The 22,257-nt window shown below is 34.9% G+C and overlaps 1 protein-coding gene across 1 annotated transcript in view; it reads left to right on the top strand.

The window, feature by feature from the left end:
* LOC148955549 (uncharacterized) overlaps positions 1-22,257 on the top strand; it is a 106,248-nt gene that overhangs the window by 44,495 nt on the left and 39,496 nt on the right. The window lies entirely within an intron of this gene.

Raw genomic sequence — 22,257 nt, 5'->3', positions numbered from 1 at the left:
AATAATCCTCCTTAGAATTTTTGTTTGACTCTTAAAAACGTAAAAAACATGGATATAATTAAGTTTTTTAATTTTCAAGCATACGAGCAGACATAATAAATTGTCCAGCATACGGTAAAAGTCTAATTATAATCCTCATCAGTGTTGCACAGCGCGTTTTAATTGTTAACTGTGAAGCAAAGGTATCAACAGAACAGTGCCTAAGAACAAAATTTGACATAATATTCCTGAAGTTTTCAACTGACCCCTTCATTGTCGAACTTTTTAACTAAATTTGCACCCTTAAATTCTGGTAAAAATATTTTCTATTGCTCATTATTAAAATAATCCTTGTCCTAAATAGTCTTTCTAGAAAAAATTAAAACCAATAGAAATCGGATTCTTTTTAAATAAAAGTTCTCTCCAATAATAAGCCAGTCAACATTAACTCTCTTCAGTGGCCTTAATGTCGGTGTCAATCCACCATTTTGCTCATTCTTAGGCTGGTCTGACGTCTAGGCTCTTTCCATTTTCCAGTCTGCTTATAATAGCACATATTTTAGAACAATTTCCATTTAGGGATTCTGACGCGGTTTCTCTGAAATGTGAGTTATGTTTCTCAAAATCCCTCTCTACAACATTTTAAGAATGTTTATTTAGAAAAATAAACTTTAGGAAAACGATTCGACTTCCTTGTTTCTCTTTTATATTTGTTCATATTAGGGTCCAAACTTCTTAGAAAAATAATGACCTTTTTGTTCTTCCTTGTGAAAATAAATGAGAAGTATGTGTGGCTGTTAACTAAGATGATAAAACTTATTTCATCTGGACAAATTTCGTAGCAAGTAAAATATTTTTTTTAATTCTAATTGGTTGAAATATTAGAGTAGTATTTAATGAAGATATGAGAAAAACACTCCAGAATGACCACTCAGAGTGATATGTGATGTAATTCTTGCCAAGTATTGACGCAGAAAAAAGGTAGAAAAGGTGGAAAATAGGTGTGTCTGCATGTTAATCTTGCAGGTTGCATCCAAAGCGCTTGAACATTTCCCAATAATTGTTACAAATTTTCTTGGACTTGGTTGCTTTCCCTCTTGAAGGTGTATATAGCTGCAACAGAATAATTCCCAGTCGGGCGATCTATGAACAAAGTATCAGGTCGTTGAGGAATGACCAAATACCTTGCGCTTCATTTTAAAGGAGGCTTATTATATTCAATTGACTACCAACTCAATTGACTCTTCCGTAGATCCGAAGGATCCGAATTCAGAAGACGTCAAATACAGGCCATAGATAAATAGCCAAGGATCTGGAACACTTTGCCAGACAGCAAAACACTTAGCTAAGTATCAAAAAATTACTTGGACTTAGTCACTTTCCCACTGGAAGGTGTATAGAGCTGCAACAGTATAACTCCAAGTCGGGCGATCTAGGGGCAAAGTATTGGGTCGTTGAGGAATGACCGAACAACTTGCATTTCATATTCACGGAGAATTATTATATTCAGTTGACTACCAACTCAATTGACTCTTCCGTAGATCCGGAGGATCCAAATTCAGGAGATGTCAAATAGAGGCCATAGATAAATTACCATGGATCTGGAACACTTTTCCAGACAGCAAAACACTTAGCTAAGTGTCACAAATTTACTTGGACTTGGTTACTTCCCACTTGAAAGTGTATAGAGCTGCAACAGAATAACTCCGAGTCGGGCAATCTATTGACAAAGTATCAGGTCGTTGAGAAATTACCAGACAACTTGCACTTCATTTTCAAGGACGATTATTATATTCAATTCACTACCAACTCAATTGACTCTTCCGTTGATTCGGAGGATCCGAATTCAGGAGATGTCAAATAAAGGCCATAGATAAATTGCCAAGGATCTGGAACACTTTGCCCGACAGCAAAACACTTAGCTAAGTGTCACAAAATTTCTTGGACTTGGTTACTTTTCCACTTTAAGGTTCATAAGCCAGCAACAGAAGACCTCCATGTCGGCCAATTTTTGACCAAAGTAGTAGATTGACCAGGCCGTATTTGGTAGATGACCTGCACTTCGTTTTCGAGGACGTTTAGGCAATGAATAGGTACTATTTGGAAGATATAGATGGCTTTAAACGATTGTTTGCCTGTTATCCCAAGCAAATTAATGGTCCTATGTCAATTTTAAATTCTTGGTCAACCTACCTGACGCTCTAGGCAAGCGTGCCTTTCCTAAAACTAACACATAAGTACTTGTTCAGCAAGAGAGTCATACTTACTCCCACCATTTACCCGTGCCATTTAAACATTTTTGCCTCTCAATTACTCAGACTATCTGTCTCGGCTTTTTTCTACAATTAGCCATATCTTCATGCCTTCTGCAAAATACTTGATTTTCAATTTAAAATCAACGGACTACCACCCTTACACCCTTGTGTAGACTTGGAGGATCCGAAATCAGGAGATGTGAAATGCAGGCCATGGATAAACTTCCGAGAATCTGGGAACATGTAGCCACACAGCATAACGATAGACTTCATGTAAGAACACTAAATAAATTGATCGGTAAAGTTGTTCTTTTCACATGCGGGTCATTTTGTCCCAATATCGCCAAATTTCATCGGTTGTTTTTGGTGATAACACTCGCTTGAGTGCTACTTTGTAGACAATTGTTTTTGAATCTAAGTAACCTTTTCTAGGCAACCTTAGACACATTATATGACTTAGTCCACAGGTTGGCACAGCGAGGACGTTATTGTTGAATAAACGCAGCTTCAGCTTCAATGAAAATTTACAGCATCTCCAAACTAAAGTGTCAAAAAGACACATTTCATATTGACTACCTTAGCGTATTACTAAAGGATAAGTGGCAATAGTAATTATACCACTGGGTTTGTATCGTGGAGCAGCAAATCCTACGCCTTCTTGCTAATACTTTTTAATGGATCCCCCAAGGAAATTTTAGGAAGAATGCCAAAATGTATGCAAATCTAAATTTTTTGAACCTAGAAAATGTATTTCATTTAAGCATCAAAATCTACCCTCTAAAAAAACCCGTTTACTCCATAGGGAACTGCAAGGGAGGACAGATCGACTGTTTGACACCCCTTGTCTATCCTTAGAAGAAGGAAAATACACAGAATTGTGCAAAATCTGTATTTTGATAAAAATTTATAATCTTCATGTTAGAAATTATTTTCCTACTTTTGCTCCTATTCCTTAGAATTCTTTTACGGGCATCCATAATCGAAAAAAAACGAAAGGAAGGATTTTAAAATGCATTTTAAGCAATATTATTATCAGCGGGCGTCGAGTATGAAATAAAGAAAAATGGATTAACAATTGGTGAGATATTTCCCCAAAAACTTCAAACTGTACCATTATTCAAATTGTACTATTATTTCACAGGAAAACTCCTTGAACCTGGTGTATTTTAAATTAAAAAAAGTATTGAATTTCATTAGCCCGCAGTAAGACATCTCTAAGATAATTTCTCAAACCACATTGGCCTGACATCACATAAAGAAAGAAAAACGAGCAAAAATGGGGTTTTTATAGGCCAAATGAAAATACTGAAAAAACAAAGCGAATATTTCGAGAGGACAAACGCCTCTCTTCTTTAGCGCGAAACGAAATAATATATCCAAGGAAAATGCCGAAGAAAAAAAAACAAAAAATAAACGCGGAAAGTCAATGTGAAAGGAACCAAAATACCAAAGAAAAAACCAAATAATTAAAAGTTGAATAAAATTAAATAAAAGCCAAAAATTACAAGAATTAAAACCAAATACCTAACAACCATAAAAGCGAGTTATTCGCCAATATCCTCTATTTGCACAAAATCCAAAAAAAATATGAACTGGCATTGACGAATACTAGCGAACAGCAGACAAAGATAGGAAACAATTCATTCACTCAAAAAAAAAATTGAACCAGCAATTAAATAAGTTGGAGAACTATGTCATTTGATTTCGGATTTTAATTAATGCATTTATGGCAGACACCCTTTGAGACCTAAGGGGTTGTTCACATGTTTGATTAGATGACTGAGACAGTGGTTCAAAGTTTATTTCAGGGATTACTAAAGTATCGGCTTCTCTTTTGAGAAAACCGAAATATGACTCGTTTATTCTTAAATCACCGGAATCTCTGTTTAAAGCTAGACATAAATGTTGGTATTTATAAATTTCAACAGCTTCTCTGCAGTGCTGGACAATACCTTTGTCATGCGAAATAAGGCTAGCTTGATTAAACAAAATAGTATGGTCTGGTTAAACAAAATAGTATGGCAGTTCATATTTTTTTGGATTTTGTGCAAATCGCGGATATTGGCGAATAACTCGCTTTTATGGTTGTTAGGTATTTGGTTTTAATTCTTTTAATTTTTGTCTTTTATTGAATTTTATTCATCTTTTAAGTTTTTGGTTTTTTCTTTGGTTTTTTGGTTCTTTTCACATTGACTTTCCGCGTTTGTTTTTTGTTGTTGTTTTTTTTCTTCGACACTTTCCTTGGATACATTATTTCGTTTCGCGCTGAAGAAGAGATGCGTTTGTCCTCTCGAAATATTAGCTTTGTTTTTTCAGTATTTTAATTTGGCCAATAAGAACCCCATTTCTACTCGTTTTTCCTTCTTTTTGTAATGTTAGGCCAATGTGGTTTAAAAAATTATCTTCATCATGCCTATAGGGAGAATTCAACCAATGTTGTTACTATTTTCATATCTCTTGTGAGAAAAAAAGCTAATTTGATTAATCAACAGTATTTTCTTCATAATTGTAAAATGAACCGTATTTTACCCAAGTCAATGCGACCTTCACTTCACTTAAACACACGTAACGAACGGCAATTTACAGAACATATAGGGTTTGGTATTTTAAATCATGTTATTAGTGACTGCAAAAGCAAGCGCTACCGGTTAAATCAGTATATTTTAAAGCTAGAGTGAAAAATATGATGGACGCTATCTTATACTGATTTTTATCAAATTGAGGCTATTGCTGAAAATTCTTTTCAGTATGATTTTAGGATTTGTAGACAAAGACTTTCTGAGATATTACACCGTTTAAAGTTGGAAAAACTCTCTAATAATCCACCTTTTGTCCCAAATGCGTATCCTGGTCCTGCTGTGATAAATTTCAGCTCCACGCCCCTTACAACAGAGTAAAATCAGATTCTGTCAAAAGGATAAAAATTTTTGATAACCCCTTCGAAAATACCTTGTAGTGAAATTATTGCGAACACAGAGGGGGCTTTTCATGACTCTCGTGCGGATATTGGAGAGATTGCTGAGGTTAGAGCACAATTTGTTGAAACTTTGTTGGATTCGCCTTCTGTTAATAATCCAAATTTAAAAAATTTTAGTAAAAATGAACACTTGGTCTTACACGCACTACATAAAGATTATTCCAGGATTATTACGAAAGCCGATAAAGGCAATACTGTTGTTGTTTTAGATTCAGAAGATTGCGACAAAAAAGTCAGAGACATTTTAAATGATTCTGGCACACATGTACAATTAGCAACCGATCCCACAGAAAAATTTGTCCAGGAAGTCCGAAAAGAGCTTTCTTATCTAAAAGGAAAAGGTGAAATTTCAGATCAGTTGTACAAAAGGTTTTACCCACGCGGATGCACGTCCCCTCGCTTTTATGGCCTTCCTAAAGTTCATAAGCCCGGTAATCCACTTCGACCCATTGTTTCTTCTTTTAATTATCCTACAGCAAAAATAGGGTAATTCTTATCAGTTATATTTCGCCCACTAATTCAGGCTAAAAAATCCTATATTAAAAATTCCGCTGATTTTGTTTCCAAGGTAAAGCAAGTTTCGGTTAAACTAAATATAAGAATTGGCAGTTTTGATGCAGAATCAATGCATACCAATTGTGATCCTCAAAAGGCCGAACTGATTTTGGAGCAAAAACTTAATTCTAACCCAACTATTTCAGAAAAATCTACTCTTTCGAATCAGACACTTCTTTCACTTACAGCCCTTTGTAACAGAACTTCTTTTTAATTCCATCATTGAGACATTTTTTATAAACAGATATATGGGATTTCAATGAGTGCCCCCCTGTGACTCATCTCGGCCGATACCGCCTCGAAACACATTCCACAAATGGATATTTCGCAAAACCTTCTTAAACCTGTTTTCTGGGTTCGTTTTAAAGATGATATTTTTTATTCATGGAGACAAAATAACTGGTATCTGGGTTTTTTCCTTCACTTGATAAACTTCTTGGATCCAAAACTCAAATTTACTCAGGATTCAGAGACAGAGAGGCGTCTTCCTTTCTTAAAGGTTCAGGTGCAGCGAGATGATACATCCTTTGATTTTAGGTTGTGTAGGAAACTCACACATAGTGATCGCTACTTAAATTCCCCCGCTACTCATTCCCTGCTTTGAAAAGACGTGTTGTCACTTGTATAGTTGATAGAGCATTGAAAGTTTGCTCAACATGCATCTTGGATTTAGAGCTCATCCACCTTAGAGATATTTTATTTGGGAATGGTTATCCAATTAGTTTAATAAATTCTGTAACTGAAAAACACATTAAAAGATTATCTGATAGTCCCATATAAAACACAAATCAAAGTGAAAATTCAGTTTATCTTGGTCTCCCATACGTTAAAGGGGTTTCAGACCATATTTCAAAAAATCTATGGAAAAATAACATTTAAACTTAATATAGACCCATTCGATAGTGGTTCGATACTATTACCCCTGGAAAAAACAAACATAAACATACAAACAAATAAACGCGCATCTGTGATCATTCTTCTGGCAAATGATTTTTTATGATCACATGATTTTTTGGGGGTGTCCCCCCTTTTTCAAAAATTGGGTAAATTTTTTCTGGCTCTTAACTTTTGATAGTTAACATTAAAATTGATAAATTTTGTACATTTTGAATAAGCATCAAAATTCGATTCTTTCGATGTATCTATTGTTATCAAGACTGCTTGGACTATCTGTCTTGGCTTTTCTCTGTCTACAATTAGCCATGTCTTGATGCAACCTGTGCAACCTACTGCAAAATACTTGATAACTTCAATTCAAGAGCTTTCAATTCTTAGAGTTTTGGTTACTATTGAACCGCATCGCTCCTTACTTACAGTTCGTTACCACGAACTGTTTGAGAGTTCTGTGAGGTTGATGGTTTATTGTCAGTTTGCGAGTAGCATAGGGATGGATTTTGGGTTAACTTTCAATTTAAAACAACACAAATCTATTCATAAGATACATTATCTGTCCATCTTGAAATGTTCTTCTAAGCCAGATAGCCGTAATATTTTTTTAGCCTTAGAAGGTAAAACCGTCGAAGAGTCAATCAGTCTGAATTTTTCCAGTCGAAGCATCAATAAGACGCTTTACACGAATTATTTGTAAAAAAAGAAAGAAAAGATGTCGTACCTCACTTCAGAGTAGTACACAAAAGTATAAATAATCTTTTCAAGCCTTCCATTTGGCAAACATTTTGCAGCTGCCCTTGCCTTACTTTTTAATTAGTGTATTAACGATATAGTCAGTGATCTAGGGACCGTTATCTTTCAAGGGGTGGCTCACATTCGCAGCAGTTGGTTTGAGGGTGGATTCTAGGATAATCGGGGGCGCTGGTAACGAATATCAGGGTGCAAAAGTTCGCACACGTGGAGGACATGGTTATTTTAGCCTTTAAAATCAAATTTGGCGTATAATGACGTCATACTGCTCTTGATTAATTTTTTTACACAATAAAATAAACTGAAAATTTTATGAACTTGACATATTATGAATTCTAAGAACAAGTACTTTCACCTGGTATTTCTAGGTTCTCCCTGCAACCTTTATTTTTTTTTAGTTAGCCCCTATTTAATTTTGAAAACGATGTTTTTTAATATACTTTTTCTTAGTTTTTTCGGTTTTTCTGAAATTTTTGCCTACATAAGTATATTTTTTATGCTTTATTTTAATTTTGCTCGTCCATACGAGTCAAACCATATGCTTCTTTTCCAAAAAATCTTAATTCTTGAGCAACTATTTATTTTTTCTAAATAACGTCATAGCTTTCAGAAATCAGCCTACAATGACCATGTTTTTTTAAACTTTTTTAGCTATTAAAAAAATGAAAAAATTTTTTTTAAAAAAATCAAACTGCACATCATTCGAACCGTCAAAATGTTTTTTCACTTTGTTAATAAAAACAAAGTGGAGACTTGAATCTGTAAGAATATATAAGTGTTTGAACAAAACATTCCCCCCCCCCGAAAAAAAGAAGAAAATTTTCTTAATAGTGGCGTTTTACTCGAAATATTTTCAACACAACCTGTATTTTTTATCTAACCAAACGATAGATCGCTCTTTTCTGAATCAAATCATGTATTTACATTCTATACAACTAGTATTTTTAACCAGGAAAAAAAACTACTGCTGCTGTAGTAGTAGATACCATCTGGCTTACGTAGGCTCATATACGAGCCTCAAGGTGGGGAAGCCGTGTGAACGTGTGGTGCAGGGTAGACTAAGGCTGATTTAAGATACTATTTTCTTTAATTCCCAGAATACCCGGGGCCAATGATCCAATTGGTTGGATCGGGTCAACGGCCACTGAATAATAGATGATAACTGTCATGATCAACTGAAATTAAGGTTTAGACGACTGCATTAGCAGTTTAATATCAAAACAAATAAAAAATTCAAATATTTAAAACTGAACATGAAACAGTGGCTCAAATTTCTTTTTCTTCTTCATCTTTGTCTTCGGACTCGTTCTGATTCACATCGGAAAGTAGGCATTTTTGGAGGTCAGCTCCACACTTGCATGTACTGTCACAGAAACCTACTTTTGAATGTTTGCAACGTAAACTGCATCTCTTCTTGTCATAATTGCAAAAAGAAAGTAAAGCTAGCTCATGCGGCCTCATCGAAAATTCGTCAGGCGTTAGTTCATAGTTTTCGAGTCTCCAGCCCATATCGATAGCCTGAGGTAAATCAATACGGGGCTTGTGGCTTTGGATCCAAATCAGTGACTGGAACATGTATCTTTTCAAATGAAGCAGAAACGAGATATCAGTTGGTGGTAAAAGCTGCAAATCCTCCCCATTCTTTGGTATAAATGTGATCAAAGGTCATTCAGACTATTGGAGTTAGTAGAACTTCTGCCATACACCGTAACCACAAGCTGCTTACAGACGTTGATTAAACCATCATTTTGCACAGAAGATGGCTTCTCTGAAAGGGCTCGAACTTCACCACCTATAGACCCCAACAAAGTTTCCAAAGACTTGGCTGCTCGAAAAAAGTAGACCTATCCAATTCCATACAGAAAGCTTGTGGCGTCACATCCACTGAAGCTGTGGACACGTGGCTAGGTGTTGCAAAATGTTACTCCTAGTTTTTTGTGCTGCCGTTTGAATAGGTATGCAGTAGGACGGAAACTTAAGCCAGACCTACTTAAGGCCGAGACTAGCAAGATGCTGGAAGTATTATGCAGCTAGTATGAAGATTTCAGTGTCGTCGGCTTCTATTATCACAAGTGTGCTCTTTCGTCTTGCGGCAACTGCTGTGTGGTATAATACCCGAGTGTCCGCTTCCTCATGGCCAGACGAGAGATCGTCGTCAACGGAGCTTCCATGGGGCAAAACGGTAACAGCTCTATATCAACTCTCAAAACATCCAGCGAGATTAACCATCAGACGGGCCGAAATTTTGTACTCCCAGACCTCGAAAAGAACTTTCAAGAGTTGACCTTTGGCTGAGCGACTACTGAGAATCCTGTCCCAGAGTGTTGCAACTTTGCTGGAGGAAGTGAACGGGCTGGAAATATTTACTCTAGGATCTCCTCTTCTTTCTCGACAGCCAGATGCTTATTTAAGGTTGAACGAGCAGTCATTACGGGTTATTTCGTCACTAAGGCCGTCATACCTGTCACCAACCAAATGGACAGACTGAAATGCTTCGGGTATGTTCCTAAGAATCCCATTGTAAACTCTTATTCAAAAATCTTCTATTGTCTCATTTTGTTCTGGTCGATAACACCTTATGACACTCATGACGTCAAATATAGGTATCAGATCGAGGAGAGTCTTCAAAAAGCGTATGTGGAATCATTTTTGGCCATGACTGCAAGCCAGACTGTTACAGACTATTGACTTTGTACCAGTACGTAGGTGAGGCTCCCTACGACTTGATGATAATACTGCAAGTGAGATCGTATATTGCTATGTAGCTCGTACTTCAGCAGCTCCCCGAGGGACGAAGTGTGTGCTGGATTTGCAAGATGCAGATCTCGTTTAAGTAGCTCAGTTTCCCCAAAAATCTTTTTTTTTGTAGCTGTTTCTTTTTTCCTTTTTTGGCAACAGAGGCGAAAGTTTGCACTATGCCAAGTTTTACTTTATTGGATTTCCCTTCGAGATGTGAGCTCTTGGCTTCGAGGCCTATGTCTCGGAAGTTCAGCAGACTATTTGCTACAGCTTCTGGAGCTTTCCCCTGTCATAAAGTCGTACAGCTCTGTTCTCGTCGTCTTGAATGGGTTTCCGAGCAACTCTACCAAGTCCATAACCCGATTTCTACCTTTTTTTGTCAGACTTGTCAACGCAGTGGTATCATCATGATGCTTCATTGCCTCGTCATTGAGGTTTACTTTCAGCGTTCTGGCGACTGCTTTGAGAAAGGGGAAAGTAGCCAGATATCGATTCCTGGCATTTTCATTCGTTGTCACACCATCGATACCAGAAACTCCTCGTTGATGTCCAGATTCACGGTCGACTCTAAAGCCAGATCGCATGCAATGCTGCAAAACGGCTTGGTTGGTTTCCTAACAACAAAATTTCCACTTACAAACTCTCTGTGAACTTCTGGCACTTTTTCAGGCAGGCGTAGCATTTCTTCTAGGTAGTTAAGCGCAGCTGCGGCATATTTATGGTTTCTAGATGCGAAGAAAATCGGAATAGTCTCTTTTATGGCGTTTAAGTGTGATCCCCACTACGCAGCTCTTTCAGCATAAAGATAGGCGTTTCCGGTACGGATGAGATCTAAATAGTTGATCCAGAGGCTATGATTCCTTATGGTAGATCTGGACTCGTTGTACTTCGAGAAAAGCGGAGCAGTGCTGTCCAACGCATCTCCTATCGGTTTACATGCTTCAGAACTAGTTGTACCAACATGGTGTACCTTACGAAAGACAACTGACACCCCCTAAAATCGTTGTTGCCGGAATCCTTACCTTTAGCTAGATCAGATAAATATCCTAAATCCTTTCATTTCATGTCGTAGTTTTCAGTACTTTATGCAATAGTCAGGGATCCAAGACTCGCTATCGTTCAAAAAAAGAGAGGGGGTGGCTCACATCAGCCGCAGTCGGTTTGAGCATGGATGCCGGCGTAATCTAAGGTGCTTAAAACGAATATCGGGGTGCACATGCTCGCAGTAATGCAGAACTTGACGATTTTAACCTGTAAGGAGAAATTCGCCTTTTATGGCTAAGTACTTTATACAACTAAAACCCGATATGTAAGATGCTTCACTTTTTTTTTACTGCTGTGGAAACCAAATTCACGAATGCGATCGCAGAACGAGGCATCGGTTGTTTTTTTTTTCTCCTGGTTAAAAACACTAGTTGTATAGAATGTAAATACATGATTTTATTCATAAAAGAGGGATCTATCGTTCGGTGAGATAAAAATTATAGGTTGTATTGAAAATATTTCGAGTAAAACGCCACTATTCAGAATTCTTTTTTTTGGGGGGGGGATTTTCTTGTTCACACAATTATATATTCATGTAGGTTCCAAGTCTAGACTTTGTTTTTATTACAGCGCGTAAAGGACATTCTGACGGTTCGAATGATGTGCAGTTTGATTCGTTCTCACTTTTTTTTAACAGCTAAAAAAAATTAAAAAAAACTTGGTCATTGTAGGCTAATTTATGAAAGCTATGACATTATTTAGAAAACATAAATAGTTGCTCAAGAATTAAGATTTTTTTGAAAAGAGGCACATATTTTGACACGTAATGACGAGCAAAATTCAAATAAACCATAAGAAATATGCTTATGCAGGCAAAAATTTCAGAAAAACCGAAAAAACTAAGAAAAAGTATGTTAAAAAACCTTGTTTTTAAAATTGAGTAGGGGTTAATTAAAACAATAAAGATTGTGGGGAAAAACTAAAAACACCCCGTGAAAGTACTTGTTCGTAGAATTCAGAATTAGTCAAGTTTATAAAGTTTTCGGTTTATTCTACCGTGTAAAAAAAATCAAGAGCGTGTGACGTCGTTATAGGCCAAATTTGACTTTACAGGCTAAAATGACCATGTTCTACTTGTGCAAACTTGTGCACCCCGATATTCGTTGTCTGCGCCCCAATTATCCTAGAATCCACCCTCAAACCAACTGCGGCTGATGTGAGCCACCCGCTCTCTTTTTTTGAAGGATAGCGAGCCTTGGATCACTGACTAATAACTATCAGAACAAAAACTAGGTTGACTTAAGTCGTTGAAAACAAACAAATGCATGCACATACACGTGATACGATGGTTGCAATTAGGAGTGCAGAGAATCTCGCATTATAAATATATATATATATATATATATATATATATATATATATATATATATATATATATATATATATATATATATATATATATATATATATATATATATATATATATATGTATCTGTATATATTATTTTCAGTATTTAGCGGTTGCCCTTTCCTAACTTATTAATAATTTAAAATGGCTAACAGAATAAAGATCTCGCATTATAATCTCGCATTATAAATATATATATATATATATATATATATATATATATATATATATATATATATATATATATATATATATATATATATATATATATATATATATATATATATATATATATATATATATATATATATATATATATATATATATATATATATATATATATATATATATATATATATATATATATATATATATATATATGTATCTGTATATATTATTTTCAGTATTTAGCGGTTGCCCTTTCCTAACTTATTAATAATTTAAAATGGCTAACAGAATAAAGATTAGGTTGGCTTAAGTAGTTGAAAACCACTTATGTGCATGCACACATACAAATGATACGATGGTCACGATTAGGACTTCGGAGTATCTGCGATGCATAACATTGCATACTTGTATGTAGGAGTATATTCAAAATTCATTTTCTTAGAGTAGTCGATCTTAATTTGAAGGGGTAGTGTGTAGCTAAGTTAGGGTGTAGTTTGCACACAGTTTTCCTTTTCAAATAGCAGTTTTTATTATTTTTTCAGAAAGCTTTCCTTCTTATAACAGCATTTTTTCATTAACTCTTTATTCTAGTCCACTTTAATGGATGAATTGATGATACTTTTCTTTTCTTGTGGCGTTTGCAAATATACTAGAACTAGAAACACGAAAACATAATCCAGCGAGTTTTTCTTGTTTTCCAACTGCTTTTAGAACCAGCCTTGTCCTTTTACGAGCTAATAAACTTAGAAATACAAACTCGAGTCCCTGTTTCCCTCTGATTGCCACGCAGCAGATTCTTTTTTAATGGATAGGATTTTCTTCTAAGTTTCAAAAGAGAGCAGCATGGACAATTTAATTAAGAGCTGTTCTTGCGGCAAGGAAAGCTTTTCGTGGAAGAATATGGAAAAACTCCATGTAAGCCTGGGAAAGTGAGTGGGAATGTAAATACGACAACACTTGAAAAGCAGTAAAATCGTGGAAAGCTTCTACTAAGTAACTTGGTCTTCGCGAAAAGATGAGAGTTCTCTACATCGAAGTAATGATGAATCTTGCATTTCTTAATGTTTACAAAACTGATTCTTTTCTCTTTTAGAAAGATGACCAAAGAAAAAAGCTAGCTTTCTTTAGTTCTAAACTAAAGCTTAAACAAAGGTAGTACATATACCGGATCTGAGTTTTGACTTTTCTACTCCCGAAAATTATAAATCAAAAGATGCTGTTATAAGAAGGAAAACTTTGTAGAAAAGACCAGAAAACTACGGGAATAAAAAGGAAACGTTTACTTTTTAAATAAACAGTGGTGTTTAAGTTATATCACTAATTTACCTAAGCACCACCTCCTCAAGGTAAGGTTGGCTACTCTTAGAAATAGAGTTTTGAGTGTATTCCTAACAGATTCTCTGCACTTCTAGTCGCAACCACTGTATCTTGTGTGTGTGTGGATGTGCATGCATTTATAATACATAAGTGGTTTTCAACCCCTATATTTTCACCAAGTATCTTTGAGAAATTGCAAATAAAAAACAGAATTATTTATGAAATACCGCCCTACAGGAAATATATCGAGGTTTTATAGAACTGAAAACACTAAAAGTATTTCGGGTGTACTGTCAATGCAACATAAACAAAATAAACAACATAAACAATGCAACATAAACAAAATGCAACATAAACAAAATTACTGCATTATTGCATTTTTTCCAGCAGCAAACTTGTGAAGAAAATTTTGAATCTCTTGCAGGAAAGCATAGTTTTCTTATATTTTTTTCTAGGACCTGAGCATTTTAGGCGAACAAGAGAATTTTTTTAATTCAGATGCGCAGCGACCTGTCCATGCCCTCAAAAAACGGCCCTGTTTGTAATGCCAAAATTACTAACCGATTCATATAAATCTTGTCGGAGTTGGAGAAGTAATACCCTAAATGCAAAAACTTTGCTTAGCTACCAACTAACGCCCCTGAAACGGTCCAGTGTCCTACTAGCCCAGAGAAAAAAATACACCTGTGTTTCAACCTTTTTTCTGCAATCCCGAAAATATGTTTTCTTAATTAACTTTTATGTTAAATATAAATAGCATTTAATACTCCTGAATCAGTTTCAAATTTGAATAAATCACTTTTTCAACAGACAGTTTTTTAAAATTCGCCTTTCAGATTTTCTGACTAAGATGACTGGGTTGGGGAGTATTCAAGATTGGATTACAAGCCCTTTGTTCAAGGTTTTTGACCATGAATGACTTTAATGGTAAGCTGTTCTTGCTTCCCAGCCTATTCACTCTGGAAATACTGCAAAAAAGTCTAATTTTTAGCGTCACAAGCCTCTTTACGATAGCGACATCAAGACGAATTACACAAAACATTTGGATGTAAGCATTGGCTACCAAATGAGCTCTCAAAAACCTCTTTGCAACGATTCAGTGCCACCCTAGCTCTGGAGCACAGTTCATATAATTATCCAGTAAGCTTATCGCAGATCATTTCTGGTCTTCGTTCTCGGTGCGAACAAAAAGCTCCTCCCACTTATTTCTGCATTAGCGAGAATGCGGTCTAGTCTGTTTCCGATTGTTTCCAACAAATTGCATTATTCTTAATAGCGGGTTTCCACTTGTTTCCGATTAGATCAGTCTGACTTGTCTACCCGTGAAAAGATCTGACTTAGCTTATGTTTATATCTGCAAAAACACTTCCGGAGCACTCGCACCCCGGTCCGGGTTTTTATAATGGGTGAGATAGAGAATAATCATACTGGATAATTATATGAACTGTGCTCTGGAGAAATAAAATAAAATACACTTCAGTGTTTCAAGCTCTTTTTCGTAATTCTCGAAGAATTGTTTTTGTTATTAACTTTTACTTGTAATATAAAGCCTAAATAACAGTCGCAATTTCTGAACCAAATTAAATAAATGTTTTTCTTAAGCAATTACGATGGTGTTATCAATACAGATCATAGGCAGTGCAATAGCGCTGCCTATGTAAAGAACGATGTGGGCAAAGTGTATTATTATTTTTTTTTTTCGTGGTTTTAGACCAGGGCACTTCGTATAGAAGGAGTTGTCGTAGAAACTTCAAAAAAGGGCTCATTCGATTGGAAATTGGAGTGGCTAGTGCCCTTTTTAATAGTCGAAAGTGATTGGAGGGCAACTAGCCCCCCCCCACGCCCAGCAGTCCCCCAAACACATCTAATCAAAATTTTGAGATAGCCATTTTGTTCAGCGTAGTTGATTTTCAAGTAGAAATTATGTTTTTGAGGAGGACACTCCCCCACAGCCTTCAGGGCAAGGGTTGTAAGTTATGCCCTGGGGGCATAAAAGGTTTTTATAGAACGCGTTGTCGTAGAAACTTCAAAAAAGGCTCATTCGATTGGAAATTCAAAGGGCTAGTGCCCTTTTAAATAGTCGAAAGTGATTGGAGGGCAACTAACCCCCCTCTCACGCCCACCATCTCCCCTAAGACATGCAATCAAAATTTTGAGATAGCCATTTTTTTCAACGTAGTTGAAAGTTCTGGATATTATGTCGTTAAGTATGATAAACTCCCCACTCTGAAAAAAATTCTTTTAAATATTTTCAATTTTATAACTTTAAGAAATCAAAAGTTAATCAAGATTTTAAGGAATGGATATCAGCATATGTATATTATACTGAAAATGCACATTTATTTCAGTAAATTCATTTGAATTTTTTTCAGTAATGTACAGATTATATTATTTCTTTTAGAAAGCATAGGGTTTAAAACCCAACTCAGATTAATTTCTGCTCGTTTTGAGTTTGACTTATCTTAATTTTTTTTTGTTTGGGTTTTCATTTATTTATTGATACTGATTTGTGGTAGTGGTATGCTTGGTAGATTATTTGATTCTATTTTCTGGAAAAAGTTTTCTAAATTAATTTATAAGAAAGTCCGTGGTTGTAAGCGAGAGCTTTCAAATTAGCCATTATATATTTTAATATCATCTTGCAGTAGCTTGGTAGTCTTGCTGGAGAAAAAGGAGATATATCACTAACAACAAAAGCACGAAGAACAACAGGGAAATCTTTTTGCAAGACAGTGGAGATAATTTGAATGAATATTTCTTCGTGCTTTTGTTGTTTGTTATGGAAAGGCAGTGTGGCCTTCATCGCTATTTTAGACATATCACTACTACCCAGGCAAAAGGAATGATTGTCCTCGTGTTTCAGGATAGGGGGCTCCAGGTAATTCAAGACAGGGGGTGATTCCAGGTTATTTCATTTCAATGCGCCATCATTTCTGTGGGAGTTTCAAGATTCTTAAAATTTTGTTTCGTAATTAACTTTCACCACTAAGGTAAATCTGTGTAATAGCTATCATTCCTAAATTATTTCTCAATGAAAAAATTTCCCGTTAAACAGTTTTTTTTCTAAAAACAGTTTTTTAGACTTTCGGTTACTATGGTATGTAGTTCACCCTTTACTAGGTTGACGTTATTGCTACAGTCGCAACTAAGGTTGACTAACTCTTCGCACTTCTAAGGTAAAGAAAAGGAGATAGAAATTACTTGAGGGCAATAAGAGGAGGTTTAAGAGGGAAATTCAATATAATACGGTGTCTTGTAGAAAAGTTTACAATGGCTTCAATCAAAAAGTTGTCTCAAAATCAATCCCTATGATTTGTCGTAGAGTTTTAAAATAGAGCCTCAAACTCAGAAAAAGGCATAAAATAAACTTTAAATAAAACACAGAGTGCCCCTCTCAATCTCCCACTCTTTACTCTAACCTTGACTTATTTCCCCAATACTTTCAAACCGAATGCTCTAAAACAAGGTCAATTGAAATGGGATAAAAAGCTCCTTTTTTCACAGTGCTTCAAGAATGGAGGGGTTATTTTTGTGTCTTTGTGTATAATAATTGAGTTTTCTGACCAAATGTTGTGAAAACACTTCTAACTATCAACCGGCTATATTTGCTGCACTCAAAAATATCTTCAATAAAGCACTAATGAAACTTTAGCACACTGATTGGAGAATAGAGAACAGCCCCCTCGCATAAGTAATATCTTTTTTAAGTTTCGTTGTTACTCTTTGCTTTCATTTGGAAAAAACAAAACTTTTTTTTTTACTTAATCCTAATATAGAATAACAATACTGGTGAAACTTCAAGAACGATTTTGACTGTATCATTTAATAAACGTAAATAAGTATTTAAATATATCAATTCACATTTGATTTTTATTTTCCTTGGAAATGGAAAAACATCTTCAATACGTAAGAAAATTGTTGGAACTAGCCTCTTTATAACATTATCAAACAGTTCGTGGTACCGAACTGTAAGTAAGGAGTGACCAGGATCAATAGTAACCGAAACTCTAAAAAAAAAAGAATGATACCAGTAGATACATCAAAAGAATCGGATTTTTATGCTGACTTCAAATATATAAGTTTCATCAAGTTTAGTCTTACCTCAAAAGTCATCAAAAGTTACGAGCCTGAAAAAATTGCCTTATTTTTGAAAAAAAGAAGAAACACCCCTAAAAGTGATAGAACCTTAATGGAAACCAAACCATCAGATTCAGCGTAACAGAAAACCCTACTGTAGATTTTTCAAGCTCCTATCTGCAAAAATGTTGAATTTTGTATTTTTTTTTTTTGCCAGAAAAAAGGTCACAGAGGCGTGTTTTTTTTTCTCGGGGGTGATCGTAGCAATCCAGTATTCCTAGAATATCGTGAGAGGGCTCATTCGAACGGAAATTAAAAGTTCTAGTGCCCTTTTTAAGTGACCAAAAACATTGGAGGGCAACATAGCCCCCTTCTACGCTCATTTTTTCCCCAAACTCACCCATTCAAAATTTTGAGACTACCATTTTGTTCAGCATAGTCGAAAATCTAATAATTATGTCTTTGAGAATGACTTAATTTCACAGTTCCCGGAGGAAGGGCTGCAAGTTATGAACTTTGCCCATTATTTACATATAGAATTGGTTATTGGGAAGTATACAGACATTTTCAGGAAGAATTTTTTTCTGGTGGGGGGGGGGCTGGTGGTGGGGGATGGAGGATGTTTCCTTAGGGAAAGGGACATTTCTATGAAGGGGGTGCCGGATTTCTCTGCATTATTTAAAAAACGATCACAAATTAAATAAAAAACAAACATGTTTTGTTTCAACTGAAAGTAAGAGCAACATTAAAACTTAAAACGTACAGAAATATTTTACGTATATGAGGGGGTTCGCCCCTTTAGTCAATACCTCGCTCTTTACGCTAAATTTGTTTTTAGTACTTTCAAAAGAGTTGTCTATTCTAATTAAACGGCCTTTGTGATTTAGGGATCTGTGATTCGAACAAAATTCGAACTTTAGCATAAAGAGTGAGGTATTCACTAGGGGCGAACCCCCTCATATACGTAATAATTTCTGTTCGTTTTAAGTTTTAATACTGCTTCTTACTTTCAGTTGAATTTTTTTTTATTTAATCTTTTTTTTTAATCGTTATCCAAAGGACGATAATTAGAACACTATCGCTTGTGACCTTTATGCATGTTGCATTAGCTGTTTCTTAAAAAGAATTCATTCTGTGGTAGAGAGTGAAAGAATAGCTAATGATAGGAACTTATAATAATTCCAAGAGTGATGGGGTTATTTATTATTCTAGAAGGGTGACAGGTTCTTAAAAAAGAAAGAGCTCTACAAAAAGAAAATGATCCATGATAAGAATGAATGATCTATGAGATGTAGCCAGAATAATGCATAAACTATATAGGGCTAAAGGTTTTATTTACGTAGAGCTGAGTTTCACAAAGATATGTAGAATGAATCGGGTTATAACATTAAAACGAGATAGATATACAGTTGATGACAAAAAGCGGAACAGAAAATCTGGAATTCATGTATACAAAGTGGTAGATCTATATAGAGCGGTTACAGATGTTCTGGGACTTAGAAAGCTTGCATGCATTAAGTGTTCGACGCTGCGGCTTGAGCTTTTTCCTTACCAGGACCAAAGAGCACTGAACACTTAAAAGAGTGGAGACTGGAAGTATCAGTGGTCTCAACGGGAGGGGACCTTACCTTCTTAAAAAATAATTTTCTTTGGTATTTTCATTGAAAAACGCCCCCTTTTTATTTTTTTATTGAAAATTAACTAAAATTGCCCCTCTCCAATTAAACTGTGAAAAAACTACCAGTGTCATATAACATTTAGTGGTTTTGTTCATTGTCAGCCTAAACAAAACTATAGAATGCTTGTCTGTCACGTTTTTAAAATTTATGGGAAGGCAATGAAAGTAGAATTTTTCACCACTAGGCCCACCAGCCTATAGTCAACTAGCCTACTGAACCTGCCACGATTTTATTCAATCTAACCTAGACCTAATTTCTTCTGAGTGGATTTTGACTTAAATTTATTCTTTAGAAAAAGCAGATTAATTATATCTCTTACAGAGAAATGTAAGCTTTATTCCTATAATACTGAAGATTAATAGTACAGAATATCGAATTTTCTTTAAAATTTCTTACTTTTCCAGTAAATTCACCAGACGCTACATTGCTTGTGGTTTAGCTAGCAGTTTTAATTCCTATCTCCCCATGTTAAATCGCTGAAGATCCAGCTCTTATAAATCTCCCATTCTCTTTGACCAGTACGACAGTCAGTGCTTATTCAATATACTGCATTTCATAAGCCCATTTTAATCAGTTGATTAATTGACACTGAGAAAGTATTTTGCACATCAATAGGTCTACATGGACGAAGTGTAATGCAGCGAAGCTTAAGCAGTAAAATAGAAAAGGAAAATTTTCAGTGAAAACTATTTACGACCAGAAAACTGTTACCAACAATAATTAGTTCTTTTTTTCAATTTTTTTTTTTTTTAAATTGCTGGTAGATCTTGAACAAGAGATTTATAAATTTGAAGCATTAAAACAAGCCTTATAAGTTTACAAGTTCGCGAAATAAAGGTTAAATGTTGCTCTTTACTCTCATTTAAAAAAATTATTTAATTAAATCACAAAAAAAATCGAAGATATAAAGAAATTCATTGAAAAAAAAGCAGAGTGTTTTGGACAATATCAGGTACCCATCAAATCAATAAGATTTGAGCTGTATCTGATTAAAATATTTGGACCAATAAAAAATACACAGAAAATCAGCCAAGCTCATTACTTCGTTACACGAAACATTAACCTCTAAAATGACTAATTAACTATTATAAAAGCATAAAATACCATATTAAGTAATGTTAATAAGGAAATATTTTAAAATATATGTTCAAATTGAAAATGCCATCCAACGAATACCAAATTTTTCATAAGCATTTAAAAAATAAAAGTTTCAACTTATCCAACTTTAGGTGTAACTTTACGGATAAATTGAATACTCTCTCTTGAATACTCTATAGCAAAAATTTGTATAGTGATTAATATAATTTTTTTTTTTTTTTTTTTTTACTGTTTTATAAGTTAAACCCTACAAAAAATACTTTGAATCTATTTAAGGCTATTACTTAAACTTTGTTGGTGGCTATAAAATAAAAGTTCAAAATAGGGATAAAATCCTTTTTAATAGACAGTGTATAGGAAATTCAGAAAAAATACCAGATATTTCGGTCACATATACAGTGACCGTCATCAGTAGTAAAACTAAACTAAAACAATTTAAAACAAAATTTTATATACGAAATCAAATAAAAATACATATTGTTTAATTCTCTAATTGTTTTCAAAGCAAAGGCGGAAGCTAGCCTCTTTGACCTTCTTGGATTCGGTTCATTAGCGTTCAATGATATAACATTTGGACAAAGTCAACATTCGGTGAATTGAGCTTTACTCTGTTAGATTTTAATAAATTATCATAGATAGAGTTCAGCCCAAATTCACCTGCCTAAATTCAAAGTAATATTCTTGAACAAGATTTTCTTTATTTCAAGAGTTTCACGAAAATTTTGCTTTAAACCCCGATTCCTAGAAATCAAAGAGACATTCTCGAAAAAAATAAAATGGTCTGGAAAATCAAAAATATGTTCTGAAAGGGCTGAAGTAAAATCTTCAGACTTATAATCTTGCCTTAAAGCCGAAGAAATAGAATCTTTATGTTGTAATAATCTCATTTCCAAACTCTGGTTAGTACGTCCCACATATGAGCTTCCATAAGTACATGGGATCTGATAAACCCCACTTTGTTGCCCCTATGAAGTTGGTGGCTGAGAAGATTTTTTTTTACCACAGCATAAATTTTTTATCAATTTAAATTCTTGAAATGAGGGATAGTCCTAGTAACTTCCATCATCGTATAACTATCATGCGTTTTATTGTCTGAATAAAACAGCTCGTGGTATCGAACTGTTAGTAAAAGTGACTTTGGCTAATAGTGACCCCCAAAGTAAGTAAGCTACCCACCTAAAGCTACGACTCTGCGAATATTAGCCTGATTCGCTATAAAACGGGAAACACCCCCCAGAAAGGCTAGTAAGGTTGACCAAAAATAGAACTTTCACATTAATTCCTACATACTTTCTATTCAAACTTCAAGACATATCACAATCTATCTTTTAACTTTTTAATTACCCGGAGTTTCTAGCGAGCAAACTTAAAAAATTCTAA

This window comes from Artemia sp. Qi Xiang Cuo, chromosome 2 (assembly GCF_049724085.1).
Source record: "Artemia sp. Qi Xiang Cuo chromosome 2, ASM4972408v1, whole genome shotgun sequence".
In the NCBI taxonomy this organism is placed as follows: domain Eukaryota; kingdom Metazoa; phylum Arthropoda; class Branchiopoda; order Anostraca; family Artemiidae; genus Artemia; species Artemia sp. Qi Xiang Cuo.
Note: the sequence above shows the minus strand (reverse complement) of the source record. Positions and strands in the feature narration are given on the sequence as shown.